At 44.7% G+C, this 23105-nt stretch overlaps 1 long non-coding RNA gene across 2 annotated transcripts in view; it reads left to right on the top strand.

Annotated features, from left to right (window-relative positions):
* The window catches only part of LOC137646924 (uncharacterized), a 36461-nt gene extending 14026 nt beyond the window's left edge, over positions 1 to 22435 (top strand). For both annotated transcript variants that reach the window (XR_011045496.1, XR_011045497.1), the window contains exons 2-4: positions 1814 to 2566; positions 3073 to 3591; positions 22337 to 22435. This is a non-coding gene — a long non-coding RNA (uncharacterized lncRNA). The remainder of the gene's footprint in view (positions 1 to 1813; positions 2567 to 3072; positions 3592 to 22336) is intronic.
* Positions 22436 to 23105: the final 670 nt, after the last annotated feature.

Raw genomic sequence — 23105 nt, 5'->3', positions numbered from 1 at the left:
CTGCGTTGCCTCAAAAGTTCTCGCAAGATCGATTGCTTTGTCAAGCATGAGTTGTTTCGGATCTTGGTCCAAGAGCTTTTTTCTTACTGCGACATGTGCTGTACCTCTGATAACCTGGTCGATGAGGTTATCTTCAAAGTTGTTTCCTTCAAAATTGCATCGTTAAGCCTGCACCTTGAGACGGTTGATGTAGCTGTCAATCGGCTCCTCTTGCCACTGTATGAGTTCGCGCAGCTGGAAATGGGCGAGCCTGAAGTTTGACTTGGGCTCGAAGTAGTTAACAAACGCTTCCCACATATCGGTCGGACTGGAACGTTGCTCATCCGTGAAGCGAGTCCAGTTGTCAAAAATCTCTACCGCTTGAGGCCCCATCCAGAGGAGTTTGTAGTTTACTATCTCTGGCCCGTGTTTGCAAGTGTAGGTGGGAGTGGCAAGGATCAGTTCGCAATATCTTCTTAAAGTTTTGAATGAATGTGGCAAGTTGGAACCTTGCCAATCAAAGCTGGGTGGCTTTATGCCCATCAAGTCATTTGTGAATACATATGTTGGGTCGCCCCCTACCGCACCTGGGTCATCATCCCCCATCTTCAGGGACTAAGAATGTCACAGTTCACAGGTAAACACAAGTATAGAAAGGTCGCTGAAGCCAAGTGTCCAGGTTTTTTTTTTTTTAAGATGGCAGCATCCATAAAACTCGCGTGGTCCAGGATCTGGGGTGGTTGATGGTCTGCCACAGTGGCTAGGCATGATGGGAGGGCCAAGTCATTGAGAAAGATGGCTGGGATCTTATTCACACATTGATAGTTCGTTTGGCGTGTAAATCACTCGCTCGCTGTCCCCATATTACATTTTTAGGGGAGCCAGGAACTGAAGACAAACACAAAACTTAGAGGACAGGAATCAACTACTTAATTAGCCGCTAGGTGGTGTACACAAAGGCATCATACAACAGCTGCAGTCTGCCTGACTAGAGTTGTCCTCTTGAAGGTCACCCCTCAGCTGTGCTATCTCCCTACATTCTAGAAGGTAGTGCAGGAGAGCCTATTGTGGTATGACGTCACAATGTTCACAGGGTCTTTGGTTGTTTTCCAACATCTCCCAGAGTCCCAGTTTGCTTTGTATCCCAGCCTGAGTCTGTGTATGTATACAGCCTGCTCTCTTGGTGGGTGTGTGTGTGTGTGTCAAGGGGGGGGGGGAGGCTGTAGTTCCGAGGCCCATTTGTACTGTGTGGCAGATGGGGAGCTATTCCCTATCCACTTGTGTAACTCCTTGATTAGATTTTCTTTGAGTTGTGGCTTTATTTTATATTTCTGACTAGGGCATTGTCCTACCTGTTAGGGCAACGTCACTGTCCCTTACCCCTGCCATTTATGAGTGGTATTTAAACCTTTGTGTGATGGTGTCCGCAAACTTATCTTGCGGAGTGAGCAGTCGGAAATCAGGAGTAAAAATTACCCACCCTGTATAAAGTTAATGAATCTAAAATAAGATTAAGTGTTTTCTAAATATGTAAATCTTGTATAAGTTATGAACATTTAGTAATAAATTTATCATATTAGGTTGTTTCTTAATCTGCATTTTACTGCTAGAAGGTATTTAGCCACTTTCATTTAGGAAACCTTTAGAAATCTCAAGCATAGGGATTTGAGTAAGAGTGTGTAATAACTGGAATCCTTAATGTGATGGACTAATCAGGTTTTCATTGCTCAGTTGCTGCACAGTAAAGAAAATATTGAACCATATCTTAGTAACTGAACTAAATATTGTATGAAAATTCTAACAAGTAATTTAATGTAATATTTTTTCCTTGCAGACAAGGCATCGCTTCAAGACCCAAACTCGTCTTACCATTTAAGTCATTTCAATAGATCCATCAAGTTGGTTCAATGCAGCTTTAAGTTAACTATAGGAATTATTCAATTGACATAATTTAATAATAGCAATAGTAAAAAAAAAAAAACTATAGTTCCAACTTAATTCCACCTCTTGCAACAGTTCTTAAATCAATTTTCAGAACGCCGAATTCAGATTTATTCTCCCTGCATTAAATATTGCATTTAAACAGTAAGCATTTATCTTTAATAAAGAACGTATACAATCTTTATCAAAACAGTGCTTTTACGAAGTCTAAATCGAAGTATTTGTTTTTGAATTAATGGTAATTGACATTTCGAAGACACACTTATGTATATGCTATTAGAATATTTTTTTTTCGTAATTCATATACTTCAATAATATCGCCATTTAATACAATATGAAATTAGGTAGTGTATATAAAAATCATAGGCAATCACTACACTAATTGTAACGACTTTTAGAATTATATAAAGTATGTGCAAGTTAAGAAAAAATTGCAATGTATAAATGTCAATAAAAAAGAAAATACAACTAGTAATATACATAGTTTAAGAAGATTGAGGAAATCAAAATTGAGTTCTTTAGATTTAAACTAGGGTTGCAGTTTCTAATATTAATAATAAAACTTGGGCTGCATCGAATCAACTTGGCATACGTACAGTAGATGTATTGAAATTACTTTGATTTGTAAATTACTGCTTTTGTTGAGGTAAGTTCATCTGAAAAAAAGTTTTCACTCCCAATCAATTAACATAATTATGTAAAATGCTTAAATTTCACTTTGCATTCTTCCAATTTTTGGATAGTGCTGATACAGTACTTAGCTTACTTGATAAAGATCACATGGAAGAAAAGATATGATAGTATATGCAGTAATAGACCCAAGTTATGTACTGTGAGCTCGCATTTGAAAGCATTTTCTATTGACAATTATATACAGTAATGTCAGTAATGTAAATGACAAACTTTTAAGACAATTGAAGGTACTTACAGTAATATTTAACAAACAAGTTATTTAAGGCCTTGTTCATACTTCGATTATACGTTTTAAACAGCATGTTTAGAATGGGGTTTTATTCTAAGGAAATATTTATCCTAAGTCGGAATTTTCGGAAGAAAATAATCTAAGAAAACTCATAAAGGTACTTAAAATAGGTCGGGAGTACACGAAAGTTACCTGGTTTCAAGAGATGATTGATGATTGATCTTTAATAGGTATTGGGGTAATGATTCTGTCAACTTTACTGGAGCAACCATCCCCTACCACAACTGGAACATGACCACCGTCTGGACCCGCCGCAAATCTGTGGCCACCGTCTGGACCCGCTGCAAATGATCTGTGGCCACCGTCTGGACCCGCCGCAAATGATCTGTGGCCACCGTCTGGACCCGCCGCAAATGATCTGTGGCCACCGTCTGGACCCGCCGCAAATGATCTGTGGCCACCGTCTGGACCCGCCGCAAATGGACCGTGGCCACCGTCTGGACCCGCCGCAAATGGACCGTGGCCACCGTCTGGACCCGCCGCAAATGGACCATGGCCACCGACTGGACCCCTCCGCAAATGGACCGTGGCCACCGACTGGACCCCTCCGCAAATGGACCGTGGCCACCGACTGGACCCCGCCACAAATGGACCGTGGCCACCGACTGGACCCCTCCGCAAATGGACCGTGGCCACCGACTGGACCCCACTGGAAATGGAACATCCTTCTGCTCCTCCCAAGTAATAAGGTAAGTCGGACATCAATGAAATGAGTCCCCTTAATTTGGTATAAGTCGGTAACCAATTTCTAGGATTTTTTTTTCTTTTATAATCATAGTGCTCACAGTATTATGCAAGACAAATTTTATAATCTGTTATTTGAGAATTTTTGTATAGTATAGTAATCATCGTTATATAATAACGAAGTTCTGTATTTATTTTTCTCATAATATGAGTCAATATGTGGTTCATTTACTCAACCAAAATAGGTATATAAACGTCTCGATTGCCTCATTTACAAAAAGGTTTTTTATATAGAACAAGATTTAAGTGTCATCTAATAGAATTATAGGTTACATTAAATAGAAATATTTAGCTCCTATGTTGTACTCGAGTCAAAATTTGCTTCGATACAACAAGCAAACCCTTTTGCTCTTTATTATGGACATATTTACCTGCTTTCATGTGAAACTTTTATGTGAGGTATTACAACCAGCCACTAATTAAAGTGGTGGTAGACCATCCGCCTTGCTCTCACACCCGACGATTTAATCGTGTCGCTTTTTGTTTTTGGCTAACCGTGAACTGGCTGTAAACATCAAGTATTCTTGGGTGAACTGGTTGTGGTCAGTAGCCAATGGATGAATACCCTGAAAGGGATTAGTGTGTCTCTGGGTTTTCCCCCAATGGACAAAAATTCCTTATATTTCTCAGCCTTGTTTTTACCCTGCGCCCTCCGCTCATTCTGTTTTCTTTGGAGGACAAACGGAAATGGGTTGATCATTGAGAAGTGGCGGCACCCACTACTGCAGGGGTATCTTCCTTGCCTTCCTAAGGGCTTTTGGGTTTTCCTGGTAAGAAACAGCTCTTGGAGCCGCTGATTCGTGGGACACAGTAGAAACGCTCATTTGCCTCTGCAGGGGTTGTCTTCCTGACTTTCCTCTCTGAGCCAATGGAGGGGTTTTTCTATACAGAATGTAAAACAGGTCTCTTGCCCCTTGCTGGTGCGTTCTTTGCAATTTCTCGGCTGGAGGGGAGATGCTGCCAGGTTTTCTCTTCCCGTGAACACTTGTCGCAGTCACTTCTTCCCTCGAGAACGTAGGAATATATTCATTACTTTTTATGGTGGTAGTGCTTTTAATCAGTGTTTATTGGTCCATAGCTGGACTTCTGCACACAAGTATCTTCCTGTCAAATGTGATTGAAGATAAATTTTAAGCTTGTTTTTAGCAAGTATTTTCTAGCGAACAATTGTCTGCTCAACTGCGATCAGCTTGGGAGTTTTAATAACCAATCTCTGGTAGAGATAGCTGTTTACTTAGGTGTTTATCAGTCTTTGGTCTGACATACGTAAACATCTCCCATCCTAGCAAGGACAATTGGAGGACAATGTTTCATCCTCCATTTACAGGAACAGTTACTTACAACCATGACTTGATGGCTATCGACTATAAAGGTTCTCTTGTTTAGCAACCCCTCAGAGCTTTTGGGCCACTCGGATTGGGGTGGGTCATGAAAGTGAAGTAATCATTGTTCCTCTCAATTGAACCATCCGACTCTTTTAGGTTTTCAACATGCATATCCTAGATGATACTGGTTGCACTACAGAGTAGTTTGCTAATCAGGTATCCTGAAAACTCTGCAAAGTTACAGGGATTAATCTGTCGTCTGTCCCAGTTTCCGATGGTGTAGGAGGGGAAGACTTATATTTCACCTAAACTCCCAATTCCTCGTCATGAAACTAGCTCTAGCATACCAGTTTCGCGCTCCAGGTAGTAAGGTCAACAGCACCATCTGTGCTAAGGGAAGGGTTCAGGGTATTCCTTCACCCGGACTGGTAATGGTTAAGTGTACCAACTGACTGCTGGTTATCGCTGGATGATACTCTGAAAGAATGTACCCAGTCATCCTTTGAGAAATTATTTGCCAGTACTGTATGGGGTGTGAAGTTTTTGTCCTACGCACAACCCCTCAAGTGTTCAATATTTTTCTCTCTAGATACAAAATGAGACAATACCAATGGCATTGGCCCTTAGAGGAGGGGCTGATTCTAGCAGACTTAGCGTAGTTTTTTTCTTCAATACAGAGTCAACTTTTTGGGTTTTACCTTGCTAGTGGGTTTGGCACAAACTGATAGAATTCTTCCTTGCAACCCTCATAAGAATTGGCATATCTGGAAAGGCAAGTAACCCTTTAAAGAGCCTTTAAAGCTGCAGGACCGGATAATATACCAGTAAAGGTATGGAAGTGTCTTGGAGAGGAAGGCATATATATCTTGTGGGACCTGATGCAAAAGATCTTCAATCAGGAAAAGATGCGAGAGGAATGTAGAGAAAGCCTAATCATCCCCATCTATAAGGAAAAGGGAGACATCCAGGAATGTGGCAACTGCAGAAGCTTAAAGTTGATAAGCCATACTATGAAGATATGGGAGAAGATCATTGAGAAGACTCTGAGATGAAACAACAATTGGTGAGGAACAATTTGGATTCATGCCTGGAAGAGGGACTGTAGATCCAATGTTAGCTTTGAGGCAGATAATAGAAAAACATCCAGAGAGACAGAAAGGACTACGTATGGTCTTTATTGACCTGGAGAAGGCATACGATCGAGTACCACGTCAGGAGGTATGGTGATTCATGAAAGATAAGTCCCTGAGAAATACGTTAGAATCACCAAAATATATATGAGAGAGCAGAAGCAAATGTTAAGAGCAGTTGAGACCTAACAAAGTTTCCCAGTAAATGTGCGACTACATTAGGGTCTGTATTGAGCCCTTAACTATTTGATCTGGTCATGGATAAACCCAAGGTATTAGAGATCAGTTTCCTTGGTGCATGGTTTTTGCTGATGATGTTATACTGTGTAGCACTAGGCAAGAGGTAGTAGAAGAGAAACTGGAGAAGTGGAGAAGAGAAATGGAAAATAGAGGATTGAAGATTGGCATGAGAAAGACAGAGTATTTGAGATTGAAAAATGGGGAGAATGGGGAAGTTAGTTTACAGGGAGAGAGATTGAAACGAGTTGAAAATTTCAAGTATTTAGGATCAGCAGTTGCAGAGGATGGTGATCCGGGGGCAGAAATAATCCACAGAATACAAGCTGGATGGAAGAATTGAAAAAAGTGTGTGGAGTACTATGCGACAGGAAAATAGGGGTCAATTAGAAAGGTAAAGTACACAGGACAGTTGTGAGACCGCCAATGATGTATGGAGTGGAGATGTGGGCAATAAAGAAGAGAGAAGAGAAGCAGCTGGATGTGGCAGAGATGAGAATGTTGAGATGGATGTGTGGCAGTGACAAGAAGAGATAAGATACGGAATGAGGTAATTAAGGGTACCACAGGAGTTAGAGAACTATCAGATAAGATCCAAGAAAGTAGACAGAGGTGGTATGGTCATGTCATGAGAAGAGATGAACAGTATATTGAGAAGAGAGTGATTGAAATGGAGGTACAGGGAGGGAGAAGGAGAGGGAGACCAAAGCGAAGGTGGATGGACTGTATCAAGGATGACTTTCGATCAAAGGGATTAACCGGTGATGAAGTGTGGGACAGAGGTAGATGGAGAACACTGGCCAGAAACATCGGCCCCACATAAAAGTGGGAAAAGATTGCTCCTTCCAATCATGAAAGAGACTCAGAAGGGCTTTTATATTCCTTAAGCACCTGAACTTCAAAGTTGTTCTAGTTCCCTGGCCAACGTCGTAACTTTAGTCCCCTCTAGGGGAAACTTGAAAGCGTTTTGGTATTAGCAGGTATTCTTCGGACTTGCGATTCTGGTAGGATCAGAGCAAAAGCTAGATATGAGTTCCAACCACCTCAGGAGTAGACCACCTCTCTCCCATCTGCAGTGCCTTTCAATTTTTCCTGGCTGGTTCTTAATCACTTCCAACAACTTTCTTAATACAGCACTGTGATATATTTGAACGGCTGTTTTACTGTCTAGCCATAAGAATATGGAGGTTGGATGTAAGACAATTCAATTGTCTTTTTCAGCTAGATTCAAGGTAGGCAAGAAAAACTTCCCAGCGATCAGTCTGAGCAGACGTACTCAACCATCAAAGTCCTTGGCATGAGTTAAGGACAAGATGTTGGTCTAGGAAGTCTCGTGACGTAAAGTTTCCCGAGTACTGTTAACCAGTACGGGATAACTAAACACTTCTACTAGAAGCCCCTCAATATCCATGGAACATCAGGAAGTCTATGTGCTCCCCCACTTCTGTCTGGGAGGGCATCGAGAGATCGGACAATAACCCTGATAACTCTGCAGTGACATTAAGAAGAATAGAAGAATAGTACCCAGACCATCTATTCCTACCTGCAAAGATATCAAGAGTGTTAAACTTTTTCTGAACTGCTCATACAACCTCAACACATATGGCATAAAGTCTTACTGCAAATATTCAAGTATGGTAGTAAAAAAATCAAGCCAAATGTTAACAATGCCTTCTCAAGACTTATGTTTTGGAAGTCATTACCTATTAATAATAGACCATCCTGTTTAATGCAAATGAACTTTTTAAATATTTAACTTAGCCGGTGAATATATAATAGCTGCGACTCTGCGGCTCGACAGAAAACACACTCAAAAAACTCGCGAGCGATCGCTATGAAGGTTGCGGGTGTGCCCACCAGCGCCAACTGTCGGCCAGATACCACTCTTGCATGTAAACAAACCCTTCAATTCTTCTCTGTCGACGTTGACGACAAGACGTATTCATACTCGCTGTTGAACCTGGAGTTTTCTTAACATATTTGGTGAAGTACTTCATTTTGGTTTGAGCTTTCGCAGTACAGGTGTTCTATCTTCAACTTAAATCTTGAACTCGTTTTTGGATAGATTTAATTTTTGATGACTTTGGATTGTTTTTTGGACTTTCCTTGACTTTTAAATGGCCGACCCTTCCCTCAGTACGGAAGTGTGTTTAGGCTGTTAGCAATTATCTTATCACGTTATAAATTAATTATAGATTTTCCTCTATATATTTTATATCTCAACCGCCTTTATTAGGCCTCTTCGATTAGCTTTCCATTTATAATAAACATCAAAATAAATTTCAATGATTTGTTTATATGCGACCTTTCCTGAGAGTAGGCGGTCCTAACTTGGAAACCGAAGTTAAACAACGTTGAGCCCTTTTCAATCGTAAATAACTTTTACAGAGCTAATGATTTAAAACTTATTAAATGAAATATTTTTAGTAAATATTTTGATAGTTTTTTTCTTTGAATAGTCTTCGTACTGTTTCAAAGATGAACTAACGTTTAGTTTATTTATGCTACGCAGTTTGCGCTCTATCGTTACGATATAGAGAGAGAGTATCACGGTTTCACTTTGCAGAAAGAGTAAATCGATTCTGACGTTTTTTTCTTTTTTCTTTCAAAGCTTAAATGTTTTAAAGACTATTTTAAAGGAACATTTAATTGAAAAACCTTTCATTTTTTTCCTTTGGTCAAATAACCTGTTTATTGACGAAAGGTTCTTCTCTTCGGTGCGAAATCAAGAGAGAAAGAGAGAGAGAGAGAGAGGAGAGAGAACGTTCCGATCTTTATCTCGTCCCAAGCGAGTAACGATGTTCTCGAGTTACTCTCGTCCCTAGTCTCTGTACGGGGAGAAAGGATAAAACTTTTTTAGTTTTTTATTCTCGTCCCAAGGCACTGTACGGTGAGAGATTGAAAACGTAGTTTTGAATGATCTAGTGTTTAGTCTCTTCCCCAGCCACTGATTTTTTTATCTTAAAATATGTTTACTGTTTTTTGCTGGTATTAATGTGCTTACATTATACGACTGATTTCGCAATTACAACCTTTTGATGAGGGTAGAATTGCGTGCTTCAGGTAGAAATCAGTTTTATTCATACCTAATGTGAATTGTTAAAAAATTCGATTTCAGTGAAATAAGTGCAAAACAGAAAATCGTAGTGATAAAGTGATATTGCGCAAAGTGTTATCAGTGTTGCGACCGAGGGTTCATCTGTTCGTGCCTGTCATTCGCCTTGTCCGGGACCTCTTGCAAGCTCCCAAGCCCAGGGGAGAAGTAATGTCGTACGACTTATGGGTTCGAGAGGCCTTGATCAGCGAACAGACGTTCCCTCTATGGTATCAGGTGTATCTTACCAAGATCACCCCTACCATAAGGCGAGAGAGACGATTTTCTCCTCGTCATCCGAAGGCTTTTTGCATAAGAAACCGTGGAACAAGGTTTCGAGGCCCTTTAAGCGAAAGTCAGTCCTTTCAGGACAGGTCCAGCATCCTGGTTTTAACTATTAGGACAGCTCTGACCCTATGCAGTCATCAGAAGACTGCTCGCCGCCTAACAAAAGCGTAACACAGACTCCGAGAGTCTTTTTGTAGGCAAGGTTTTGCGGTCACAGACGTTACCCTCGTCTCTTACCGCAACCATTCCCGTTGATCCTAAATGGGTTGTACGGCAAGACATGCAGAATAAGCTTGCCTCCCTTATGGAAGACTATTCTGCCGATAAGTCCGTTGAGCCTAGCCGTTTATCTCATCGAGATCCTGGCCTTCAGCCACCCTAACGTTCCTTTGTGCGTCCTGTTGACGTTGGTGTAGCCAAGTCACGTCAGAAAGATTGTTTAGAACCACACTCGATGCGGTCTCGTGTGGATTTTCTGCCACATTTGGACGTTAGGCCACTTGCTGATGCTCCTGTTGACGTTCAGGACGTTCGCCAACAATCGGAGTTGACTTGTTTTGACGCTGAGCGTCAACCTCCGCATTCTAGAGTTGTTTTGACTGCTCAGTCTAGGCGGTCAAAGCAGTCTCGAGTGGACGCTGTGCGTCCTCACACACCTGTTGTTGTTGACAGTTCACAGACTGTCAAGCAGTTACATGACGTTGCGTCCTGGTCCGCTACTAATGCACCAGTGCGTGTGGACTCTGCTTGTAAAGCATTGCCACCATGGTAGGTCTCTCCCTTGCTTGAGACTCAGCTATTATCGGACAAGGTTCCTTCAGATGAGGAAGTTGCTGTTCCCCCTCCTACTGATATTCCCTTGAGGACTCTGTCAGTGGAGAGGAGCCTAAAGCTGCTTAGCCCTCTATGGACTTTAAATAAATCATGCTGATTTTTAAGGATCTTTGTCCGGATCTTTTTGTAACTGCTGCTCCTCGTTCGCCTAAACGTCAGAGCTTACACTAGGCCTAGCTACTTCGAAGCCGTTGTTTTATAAGCTAGTGCTCTCTCGCTTTTCTAAGAGAGCTTTACGTTTGCTAGGCGACTGATTTATCACCAGGAGGAGTTTGGGGGAGACAGCCTTTGCTTTCCCTTCTTTTAAACTGGCTTATAGAGCGAGAGTCTGATATGACACGAGAGAAGTTCTCGGCTTGGGAGTTCCTGCCTCTGCCCAGATAGACTTCTCAAACCTCATAGACTCTCCCTGGCGCCTGGCCATGAGACGCTCCAAGATTTTACTGGTCGACTTCACAGCTATTTTCGAGCGTTTGAAGTTTTGCTGTACAATTATGTCATGCATAAACAAGGCTTTCAGAGATGGCTCCAATGATCTGACAGCCACGTTCTCTGCAGGAACAAGTCCCTCAGGGATGGCTCCAATGATTTGGCAGCCATGTTCACTGCAGGAGTACGTAAGAGGCAAGTGCGCTCAATGGGTTCATTGTCAAGACAAACTTCACGATGAAGTCTACCAGGCTGTCTTGACAGCATTTATGGAAGGCGACTGGATGGTCTCTCTTGACCTTCAGGAGGCATACTTCCACATTCCTATACACCCGGATTCCCAACCGTTTCTGAGGTTTGTTTACAGGAATGTGGGGTACCAGTTTCGAGCCCTGTGCTTTGGCCTCAGTCCTGCGCCTCTCGTGTTTACGAGGCTCATGAGGAATGTGGCAAAGTCCCTCCATCTATCGGGGATCCGAGCCTCCCTGTACTTGGACGACTGGCTTCTCAGAGCATCGTCCAGTCTTCGCTGTCTGCAGGATCTACATTGGACGTTGAGTCTGGCCAGGGAGTTGGGACTTTTGGTCAACCTAAAAGTCCCAACTGATCTCATCCCAGATTATTCTATATTTGGGGATGGAGATTCGCAGTCAAGCCCTGCTCGAAGTCCAACTAATGCTGAAACGAAACGTTTATTCAGTCAGGAGTTGGAACAGTCTCGTAGGGACTCTCTCATCCCTGGAGCAGTTTGTCTCACTAGGGAGACTACACCTTCTGCCTCTCCGGTTCCATCTAGCCTCTCACTGGAACTAGGACAAGACATTAGAGACGGTATCATTCCCAGTCTCCGAACCAGTAAAGGCATGCCTGAAATGGTGGGACAGCAATATCAGTCGGAGAGAGGGACTATCCCTAGCAGTCAAGAACCCAAACCACGTGTTGTCCTCAGACGCGTCGGATTTGGGTTGGGGTGCGACCCTGGACGGTTGGGAATGCTCGGGTCTGTGGACCTCAAGTCAGAAGAGCATGCACATCAACGGCAAGGAGCTATTAGCAGTCCACTTGGCCTTGATGATATTAGAAAGCTTCTTCGAAACTTAGTGGTAGAGGCAACTCAGACAACACCACAACTTTGGCGTACATCTCCAAGCAAGGAGGCACACACTCCTTCACGCTGCTCGAGATCGCAAGGGACCTTCTCTTATGGTCAAGAATTCGAGGCATCTCCCTGTTGATGAGATTCATCCAGGGGGACTTGAACGTCTTGGCAGACTGTCTCAGTCGGAGGGGTCAGGTGATACCCACGGAATGGACCCTCCACAAGGACGTGGGCAAGTGTCTTTGGGCTACTTGGGGTCAACCCAACATAGACCTCTTTGCCTCCTCGTTGACCAAAAGGTTACCAATCTATTGCTCTCCAGTCCTAGATACAGAAGCAATCTACATAAACGCGTTTCTACTGGATTGGTCTTTTCTGGACTTATATGCATTCCCACCATTCAAGATAGTCAACAAGGTACTGCAGAAGTTCGCCTCTCACGAAGGGACAAGGTTGACGTTGGTTGCTACCCTCTGGCCCGCGAGAGAGTGGTGCACCGAGGTACTTCAATGACTGGTAGACTTTTCAAGAAGTCTTCCTCTAACGGTAGATCTGTTACGTCAGCCCCACGTAAAGAATGTCCATCAAAGCCTCCCCGCTCTTCGTCTGACTTCCTTCAGACTATTGTAAGACTCTCAAGAGCTAGAGGCTTTTCGAAGGAGGCAGCCAGTGCGATTGCAAGAGCTAGGAGAGCTTCTACCATTAGAGTATACCAGTCGAAGTGGGAAGTCTTTCGAGACTGGTGCAAGTCAGCATCTGTGTCCTCGTCCAGTACCTCTGTAGCCCAAATCGCAGATTTTCTTTTACATCTGAGAAAGGTTCACTCCCTTTCAGCTCCCACGATTAAGGGCTACAGGAGCATGTTGGCTTCGGTCTTTCGACATAGAGGCTTAGATCTTTCCAACAATAAAGATCTCCAAGATCTCCTTAAGTCTTTCGAGACCTCTAAGGAACGTCGTTTGGCAACTCCTGGATGGAACTTAGACGTGGTCCTAAGGTTCCTCATGTCAGACAGGTTTGAGCCATTACATTCAGCCTCCCTGAAGGATCTCACCCTCAAGACACTTTTCCTAGTGTGCTTGGCTTCGGCTAAAAGGGTCAGTGAACTTCATGCCTTCAGTAAGAACATCGGCTTTTCTACAGAAAAAAGCCACTTGTTCACTTCAACTTGGTTTCCTGGCCAAAAATGAACTGCCTTCTCGTCCTTGGCCTAAATCTTTTGATATTCCTTGCTTATCAGAGATCGTAGGCAACGAACTGGAAAGAGTATTATATCCTGTTAGAGCTCTTAAGTTCGATTTAGCTCGTACTAAGTCATTACGAGGGAAATCTGAGGCATTATGGTTCTCAGTTAAGAAACCTTCATTGCCTATGTCAAAGAATGCTTTGTCATATTTTATCAGATTTTTTTAATACGAGAAGCTCATTCTCACTTTAATGAGAAAGACCGATGTTTGCTTAAGGTTAAGACGCACGAAGTTAGAGATATAGCAACCTCCGTGGCCTTCAAGCAAAATAAATCTCTGCAAAGTATTATGGACGCGACTTTTTGGAGAAGCAAGTCAGTGTTCGCGTCATTTTACTTAAAAGATGTCCAGACTCTTTACGAGGACTGCTACACACTGGGTCCATTCGTTGCAGCGAGTGCAGTAGTGGGTGAGGGTTCTACCACTACACTTCTCTAATTCCAATATCCTTTTAATCTGTCTCTTGAAATGTTTTTAATATTGTTTTATGGGTTGTTCGGAAGGCTAAGAAGCCTTTCGCATCCTGGTTGATTTGGCGGGTGGTCAAAGTCATTTCTTGAGAGGGCCCAGATTAGGGGTTTGATGAGGTCCTGTTGTATGGGTTGCAACCCTTGATACTTCAGCTCCTGGGAGTCTTTCAGCATCCTAAGAGGATCGATGGGCTCCGTGAGGAAGACAGACTTACAAGGCAGAGTAATCGTCTAAGTCAACTTCCTTACCAGGTACCTATATATTTTGGTTTTGTTATATTGATAACTGTCAAAATGAAAAAAATCTTAGCTTATACGCTGTAAACTTAATTAACTCTGGTCTCTACCCACCGCCTTGGGTGTGAATCAGCTATTATATATTCACCGGCTAAGTTAAATATTTAAAAATGATATTTTAATTATAATATAAATTTTTGAATATACTTACCCGGTGAATATATAAATTAAATGACCCTCCCTTTCTCCCCAATAGAGACGCAGCGGGACGAGAAGAATTGAAGGGTTTGTTTACATGCAAGAGTGGTATCTGGCCGACAGTTGGCGCTGGTGGGCACACCCGCAACCTTCATAGCGATCGTTCGCGAGTTTTTTGAGTGTTTTCTGTCGAGCCGCAGAGTTGCAGCTATTATATATTCACCGGGTAAGTATATTCAAAAATTTATTTTATAATTAAAATATCATTTTGTTGCATATTCATATTGATTAAAAAATAAATTTTTTACATAAAAAAAAAAATTCTTACCTAAAGTAAATTGATTGGTAGTTGCCATGAATATTCTTAGTAAAGGGTCAACAAAGATGAAAATAATTAATTTATGGCTAATTTTGATGTTGAATGGGATAAATTTAATGTTGGATGGAAGTGTAATTTCTTACACTTATGTTTTTGGGGGCCTGCAAATTCAACAATATGAATTACTGAGTATATCCTTAAAAGGCAAGATCCATGCATGCAGACATGAGATGAATCTTTCAGAATGGAATATATGTTTTACAAGAAGCTTAGTTACCAAATGGCAAGGAAATGGGCATTGTAGCTCATGATCATATATTCTAATAAAATTAGACTAGCAGTACCTAGACATTGGTGACATTAGTACAGTACTGTAATTGAAATGGTAGTTGATGTCAAGGTGACTTAACTCTTTAAGTCATGACCATGTTTAATTGATCATTGACAAGTGGATATATTTCCATTTTCCCTCTGAGCAAATGAATCTCCTTAATACCATATAGTAGTCTGCTCGAGTGGCTCAAATTTTAACGAGGGACCAGTTTGTGTGAATTGTATTCTGATAGGACCTAATGAGGACATGCAGGATTTTGAAAATAATTACAGTGATTAAATACCCCAGATCAGGGCTAAGAAAATACAGTACATATGAAGAGTAACTGGCATACCGTACACCCTTGAATACTGGTGTTTATTTGTGGACATCCAACTGGCTACTGGAATAGCATAGACCTTTGTGGCTAGAATTTGGTTGGTTGTATCGAGCCTCCTTTGACACTGCGAGCATTCCATGATGCATGTATCTAGTACATACGTTCATTTTGATTCATTTGCAAGTGAAATTCTTTCAGTCTCCAGGATATTGTTAGTTTCTGATGAGTATTTCAATTGCTCTTTTACTAGTTGAAGATTCCAGTATCTCTTAGAGACAAGACATACTTCTGACAAAGGATACCCTTGTTCAACTGGACTACTAATGCATCCTATAACCTATCCCTTTATACACAAGTTGTTAGCAATTATCTGTTCTATATTCCAATCAATATATTCTTTGAGGTTACTCTTCCTTTATCATTGAATTATATGCCTTTTTTCCCTTATATTAGTACTCTGCACACAACACACTTGCCCCTAAATCAATAATGATACACAACTTTTAACTCTACTGTATAGGCTTTACTGAATTACCACTTGAATGTGAAAGAATGGGCATGCTTTACTGTTTATTATTTGTTAAAAATATTAACATCTAAGTACTGATTTAATTGTTACTTATTCCAACACAGTTACTTACCTAGAACTACCTTCTTAGGAGTTACTGGCTAACTCTACCTAACCGACCAGCTTTTTGTATAGTTTATCTCCCTCTTCTCGTTTTCTACGGGGTCAACCTCTGGCAGTGTGGTACATGCCCGAGGCGACCCCGGGGTCAGGCAGCGTGCTATCTCAGGTCGACTCTCCAGTAAGTTTCTGGTCGCGACGTGATATACATCTCGCCGCGCTCTCTCTTACCTGTGTGATCCTCGTGTCCCCCGATCCTTTGTGCTTACCGCGTATTGCCCACGTGTTTTCATTTCACTTTCCCGTTCATCCTTGTGTCTCTTGGTGTGTTAGCCTTGTGTTATGGAGCATCCTTGTCGTTGCCCTGGGCCTGTGGCTGGCTGGGAAGTCTTGTGGGGCTTTCCTCTCCAAGCTTGAGGTTGATCCCCACTCCCTGTGTTCCACGTGTAGGGGGAAAGCATGTTCCCCTACCTCTACGTGCCCGGAATGTGCTGATTGGACTGAGATCCAGTGGGTGCGCTTTGGGACGAAGAAGAAGGCAATTAAGAAGATGCCTAAAGATTCAAGCATTTCTTCGCCTGCAGGTTCGCCAGACGATTCGGCAGACCGTAGCGCCCGCTCTTCTTCCCCTACCCAGCGTAGGGGACGAGGTAAGTCCGTTGCGGGAAGAGGCCCATTGCCCTTCCCCAAGAGTCTGATTTTCCTGTGTGGGGATTGTGTCCAGTGTGGGGCAGGCATGTGTGGCGCCTGAGTGGAGTGCAGAAGTGTGGGTACGAGGCGAGGGCCTGGTGCCCGCAGGTCCCGTCGCCTCGGAAGATCCTATGTGGGGTAGGCCGAGTGCCGATACTTCCCCTGCCTCGTGGCGTGTTTCGAGTGCTTTGACCGCCGGGGGAGACACGGAGAAAGGTAGTTCGACGTCTTCGGACCCCGCCACATGGGTGAAACCTAGGACTCCCTTCAGGTCTCCCGTTAGAGAGCAGGTAGATCAGTGGCTCTGTAAAGGACTCGCGGGGACCCCTCCGGCTCCCTCGGCTACGTTAACCCCCGTGTTTCTGCAACCGCCTGCACCTGAGAAACGACGTGATTTTTCCCCCACGGTCTTGGACGTGTCGGCTGGTCGGAGAGCTCCGTCCTCATCCTCGTCGTCGTCATCGGACTCTTCTTCTTCTTCGTCATCAGAGGACGAAGACAGGAACCTGATCAAAAGGAAGAGGGAGAAATCCCGAAGGAAGAAGTCTCGTTCCCGCTCGAGGCATGGTAGGAAACTGTCGAAGTCCTCTAAGAAAAAAGCGAAGAGGAGTAAGTCAAAGGACTGGGTGAATGTCACAGTGCCCCGGAGCGAGCTGTTTAGGTTTTCCACAGCCGCGGCCGCTTCTGGGTGGCTTCCTAGGGCTCGAACCGAGACCCCCGTGCATTTTTTAACCCTGCAATAGCCTCCGCCCCTTTTTCCCTTAGGAAGGATATAAGGAGTATGAAGGAAGGCTTAGCGTCGACCACGGGCACCTTGGAGGCCTTCCTTAAGCACCGAGGGCGCCCGTCGGTCCGCATGGATCCCCCATCCACGGAGCCCCCCGTGGAACAAGGTACTCCCATGATGGATGTCTTTGTATCCACGAGGCAGACCATACCACTGGCAGGCTCGGAGGACGTTGGTACAGTACTCCCTTGACGGATGCCTTCGTCCCCACGGGGCAGCCCGTACCACTGGCAGGCCCTTCGGGCGTTGTTTTTCCCACCTCACGGCTTAACCCCGTACGGAGGAACTGGTGACGGAAGACCTGGTGGAAGGAGGGGAGTGCTCGACGGACGACATCTCCTCCTACCGTAAGGTACTGGCCCTCATTCGAAGACACCACCGGTTGGATGAGCCCAAGCCCTCAGCTGTAAAGGCAGTACTTTCCGGACTGTCCATGATGATCGACAGTCCAGTACAACAAAAGCCATCTCTCTCTCCCTCTCGCTCAAGACGTAAAGCTGGGGATGGAACAGATCGATGGATACTTGGCAGGACTAGCAGAGGCCACCAGAAGCCAGAGTTCCTCCAAACTTCTGCCGGGCCTAAAATCCCAGAAATTTTTTTACGTTCCCGAAGGGCATCGCGGCGGTCCCCGTGCGGTGGAAGCAGCGGTGTCCGCGCTGAACCAGGGAACCTTGGAAGACAGGGCATCCACGGCCCCCGTGTGCTTTTCCCCGACGGAAGTATCTATGATGGAGGACATGGCTCAGGACCTGGTCTACGTGTCCTCCTGGTTGGATTGGTGGTCGTGCGCTTTGGTGGGGTTTCAGGCATCACACGACCTCTCCCTTCCAGAAAATCAGGCCATGCTGTGGGACCTTGTTAGCTCTGGGGGCAAGGCTTTTAAATTCTTATCGTCCCAGTCTCTGTTGGTAGCTTCGAACTGGGTCCTGAGAAAAAGAGATACTGTTTTGAGCAAACTAATGCGGAAGTTGCCTGACAGGGAAGCAAGGAGACTGAGAAATTCCTCAGTGTGGGGAATGACATTTTCCCCATCAAGTTGGTAGAGGATACTATGGAGAAGGTGAGGAAAGTGAGAGAGACGGATCTAGGCCCCCGCCTATGAGGAAGACCACGTTTAGGAGAGCTCCAACGGACGTCCCTCACTCCTCACAGACCACACCCTTGCTTCCCAGAAGAGAACTTCCTTCAGCCCCTTGGCTTCAAGCCTCGCAACAGCCCACCCGTAGGACCACGGCAGGCCCTCTGTCAGCCTACAGGCCCTCCTATGGTAACGCTAGGAGAGGTAGATCTGGCCGCTCCTCCAGGAGAAGGTAAGAGGAGAGGCCCCCTACTCCCGCAGGAGCCCCTATTAGGGGGATGCCTCAGACATTTTTGGCAAGCATGGCGGGATCTCGGTGCGGATCCCTGGACGGTGACGGTCCTGAAGGAGGGCTACAGACTCACGTTCCTGGAAGAGCCTCCCCCCTCTCATCCCAGCCCAGGGGGCCGATTGGCTGGTTCCAAAGGACCCCTTGAAGAGGTTGGCGCTACAAGAGGAAGTAGCGGCCATGATCAACAAGGGAGCTTTGGAGACAGTGGAAAACCCCGGCCCGGGTTTCTTCAGCAGGCTCTTCCTAGTGGAAAAATCGACAGGAGGGTGGAGGCCAGTCATAGATCTCTCAGCTCTCAACAAGTTCGTCTCAAAGACGGAATTCAAGATGGATACCCCCAAGACAGTGATCGCAGCCTTGAGGGAGGGGGATTTCCTCATGTCTCTCCACCTCAAGGATGCCTACTTTCAAATCCCTGTACACCCCTCCAGCAGGAAGTTCCTTAGGATCAAGTGGGAGTCCAGGGTCCTGCAGTTCAAGACCCTGTGCTTCGGCCTCTCGACGGCCCCGCAAGTGTTCACGAGAGTGTTCGCCTCGATCTCGGCGTGGGCACACGAGAAAGGAATTCGACTACTCAGGTACCTGGACGACTGGTCGCTGCTTTCTGCCTCAAGGGAACAACTGAAGGAGCAAGGCGACATGTTGCTCGACCTCTGCAAGGTGTTAGGGATCACGGTCAACCTAGGGAAGTCCCAGCTAGTCCCCCAGCACCAGGATGACTGACTTGGGGATGGTCCTGGACACCCAGTTAGTAAGGGCCTTCCCTCAGAAGAAAGGTTGGCCAACCTGGAACGTATCCTTCAACCCTTCCTGACGGGACAACCCAGGAGGGCCAAGGACTGGCAGAAGCTACTGGGTCACCTGGTTTCCCTGGAAAAATTAGTACCGCAAGGGAGACTCAGGCTCCGTCCGGTACAGTGGAATCTAAAGGAGTCGTGGGTTGAAGGCAAGGAACCCAACAAAGTAGTGCCAGTCCTCCCGAAGACGAGAGAGACCCTTCTTTGGTGGAGCATCAGGTCAAACACGGAGAAGGGAATGCCCTTCTCCTCCGACCCCCCGGAGATGCTGTTGTTCACGGACGCATCGAAGGAGGGCTGGGGAGCGCACCTGCTGGGAAAATCAGCAAAAGGGCTGTGGTCCAGCGAGGAGGCGTCTCTCCATATAAACATCCTGGAGATGATAGCAGTTCTAAGGGCGTGTCGACAGTTCGTACACTTACTGCGAGGGAATACTGTGGCGTTAATGTGCGATAACGCCACAGTAGTGGTGTATGTAAAGAAGCAGGGAGGCATGAAGTCAAAGGTCCTCTGCGCCCTAGCCACGGAACTGTTGGAATGGGCCACAGAAGGGTTGGAACTGACGGCAAGGTTCATTCCAGGAAAGAGGAACGTGATGGCCGACGGCCTCAGCAGGGCGGGTCAGGTGATAGGTTCGGAGTGGACCCTACACCCGGAGGTAGCTCGAGCAGTCATCCTACTTGTTCGCCACACGTCTTGAATGCCCAACTCCCCGTGTTCTGTTCTCCAATCCCAGATCCGTCGGCAGCGTTCGAGGACGCCTTCCAACATCCCTGGGACGGTCTCGATGTGTACGCCTTCCCTCCCTTCAGTTTGATCAGGCAAGTGCTGAACAGAGTGAGAGGGTTGTCCAACCTGTCGATGACTTTAGTAGCGCCCTGGTGGCCGGAGAGACTGGTTCGCAGACCTAAAGGAATTAGCTCTTCGTCCTCCTTGGCCGCTTCCGGACAGGCCAGACCTCCTGCGACAACCTCACTTTCACAGGTGGCACGAAAACCCTCGATCCCTCCGCTTTCACGCGTGGAGGTTATCGAGAAGCTCCTGAAGAAAGAAGGATACTCATCGAGAACCGCGACAAGGATGTCTGGGTATCTACGGCGTTCCTCGGCAGTTGTCTACCAGGCGAAGTGGGCAGTCGTCTTGAAGTGGTGTGCATCCAAAAACATCAGGCCCTTAGGAGCGTCGATCCAGGACATTGCAGACTTTCTGGTGTACCTGAGAGACGACGTGGGTTCGTCCATCCCAGCTATCAAGGGAGTTCGAGCAGCCCTAGGTCGAGTCTTCCTCCTTAGAGGCATTGACTTGGGAGCCTCGAGGCACATCTCGATGCTCATCCGTAGTTTTGAGCAAACATGTCTCGCCCAGGAGGTACGGGTTCCGCAGTGGGACTTGGCAAGAGTCCTCAAAGTTCTGTCAGAACCGGCCTTCGAACCTTTCAGGAACGTTTTAGACAGAGAACTCACCCTTAAAACAGCTTTTCTTTTAGCCCTGGCCTCGGCGAAAAGAGTTAGCGAGTTACACGGCCTCTTTTACGAGGTCTCACACTCCAAAGGGTGGAGGGAAGTTGTCTTTAGGTTAGTCACTAGTTTTTTGACGAAAACGCAGAACCCAGCGTGTTGGGATCCTCGGTTCGAGGGTTTTTCGGTGCCAGCCATCCCTCGATCCGGCAACCCTAATGATCTCCTCTTATGTCCCGTACGAACTATAAGAAAATACCTGGAGAGGACTGAAGATTGCCGCCCTCAGATCAAAAATTTATTTATCTCAACAAGACGGGTGAAGAAACCGGTCTCGAAAAATTCCATCTCTTTTTGGCTGAGACAAGTAATAAAGAGAGCCTACGAGGCTTGTGGGACCCCTCTACCTGGAAAACAGAGACCTCATGATATTAGGGCTCTGAGCACCTCTCTGGCTTTCGAGAAGAACATGGCTGTGGGTAAGATCCTGAAGGCTGGAACCTGGTCTAGACAGTCCACCTCACGGAACATTATCTAAAAGATTGTACGAGAAAATCCTTGGACAAGTTTTCTATTGGCCCGGTCATGTCGGCCCTTCAAGAGATCTAAGGTCATAGCCACAGGGTAACCGGGGGTGTTAATGCAAAGAGACACTAGTTCCTTCCTTAACCTTACCCCCCCCCCCCTCCACTTTTTCCTTCCTTCCCCGGATCAAACGGGCCAGGAAGATGAGGAGAAGACCTTAATCACGGAAAGGTATAACCTTCAAGAAATTGGTTTTGAAAAAGGTAAGACATTTAGACATTAAGTGAGTTTTTTGGATAGTTTTCCCCTACTTTTCGTGCAGTTTTCAAGTGGTCTTAGAATCAAGACCTCCTTAAAGGTTCCCTCTCTCGCGTGCCTCCCCGTCGAATCCTAATTCCTGCAGGACACTCCCACCTCCTAAAGTGTAAGTCTCCTAAGAAGGTAGTTCTAGGTAAGTAACCGTGTTGGAACAAATCACAAATTTTTAAGTAATTTGTATTTTTCCTAACATACTTACCTAGAACTACCTTCGGGTTATGGCCCTCCCATCCTTCCCCGAGAACCTGCAGGATCTAGTAATACCTATTCCAACGAAACTTACTAGAGAGTCGACCTGAGATAGCACGCTGCCTGACCCTGGGGTCTCCTCGGGCATGTACCACACTGCCAAAGGTTGACCCCGTAGAAAACGAGAAGAGGGAGATAAACTATACAAAAAGCTGGTCGGTTAGGTAGAGTTAGCCAGTAACTCCTAAGAAGGTAGTTCTAGGTAAGTATGTTAGGAAAAATACAAATTACTTAAAAATTTGTGATTTCCTTTATTAGTATTTTGGATAGTTTAAACTAACTATAGTATAATAATCCTTTTGTCAGGCCTGGTATTTGTGAATGTTCAAGTCAAACGATGCAGAAAAGTGAATCCGTTTCCTGCCACAATCTTGGAATGGGATCAGTTACTGCAGAAAAAAAAAACGGTAAGAAATTTTAAATTATCACTCACTTTTTGAACTATATGAACTAATACAGTTATTAAATTCAGTTCACTGATATAGCTCTTAGTAAAATGGAATACTGTCATCCATTTCTTGATTAAAATTTTATATAGCATGAAAATTTCATGGATATAGTGATTTAGTCACCAATATTTTGGCCAGATTTTTCTTTTCAAAAGATTCATTGAACAATTAAGTGATAGACGTCCAAATGTCCTCCACTTTCCTTTGTAAATTAAGGCCTTTCTTATGAATTCCATTATAATCAAGATTCCTTTCAAAGATTGTCAACATACAAAGTATCAAGTATCAGGCAATGAAAAAAATACCAGTAAGCTTGAAAGTAGTTATTGTTTAAAACTATTTGATAAATGTGGCCGGATTGACAAGACAATCAAAATGTCGTTTTCTATGATGTAGAGTTGCAATGGTACACTTTGAATTTGCTGTACAAATATTAAATCCTGTAAAGTAAAATATAACATCCTTTCCAGTGTATATTTAGCTTAGTTCATATAGAATGCATCTTTAGTAAATTACAATACCTTAATTGCCCAAAAATATAACACTATTTATTCGTGTTCAATTTTCTTAATTTACTATGCAAGGTCTGAAAAATGCAGGTGATCTACAATATAGTGTTCAACACA

Source organism: Palaemon carinicauda, chromosome 9 (assembly GCF_036898095.1).
Source record: "Palaemon carinicauda isolate YSFRI2023 chromosome 9, ASM3689809v2, whole genome shotgun sequence".
Lineage (NCBI taxonomy): Eukaryota > Metazoa > Arthropoda > Malacostraca > Decapoda > Palaemonidae > Palaemon > Palaemon carinicauda.
Note: the sequence above shows the minus strand (reverse complement) of the source record. Positions and strands in the feature narration are given on the sequence as shown.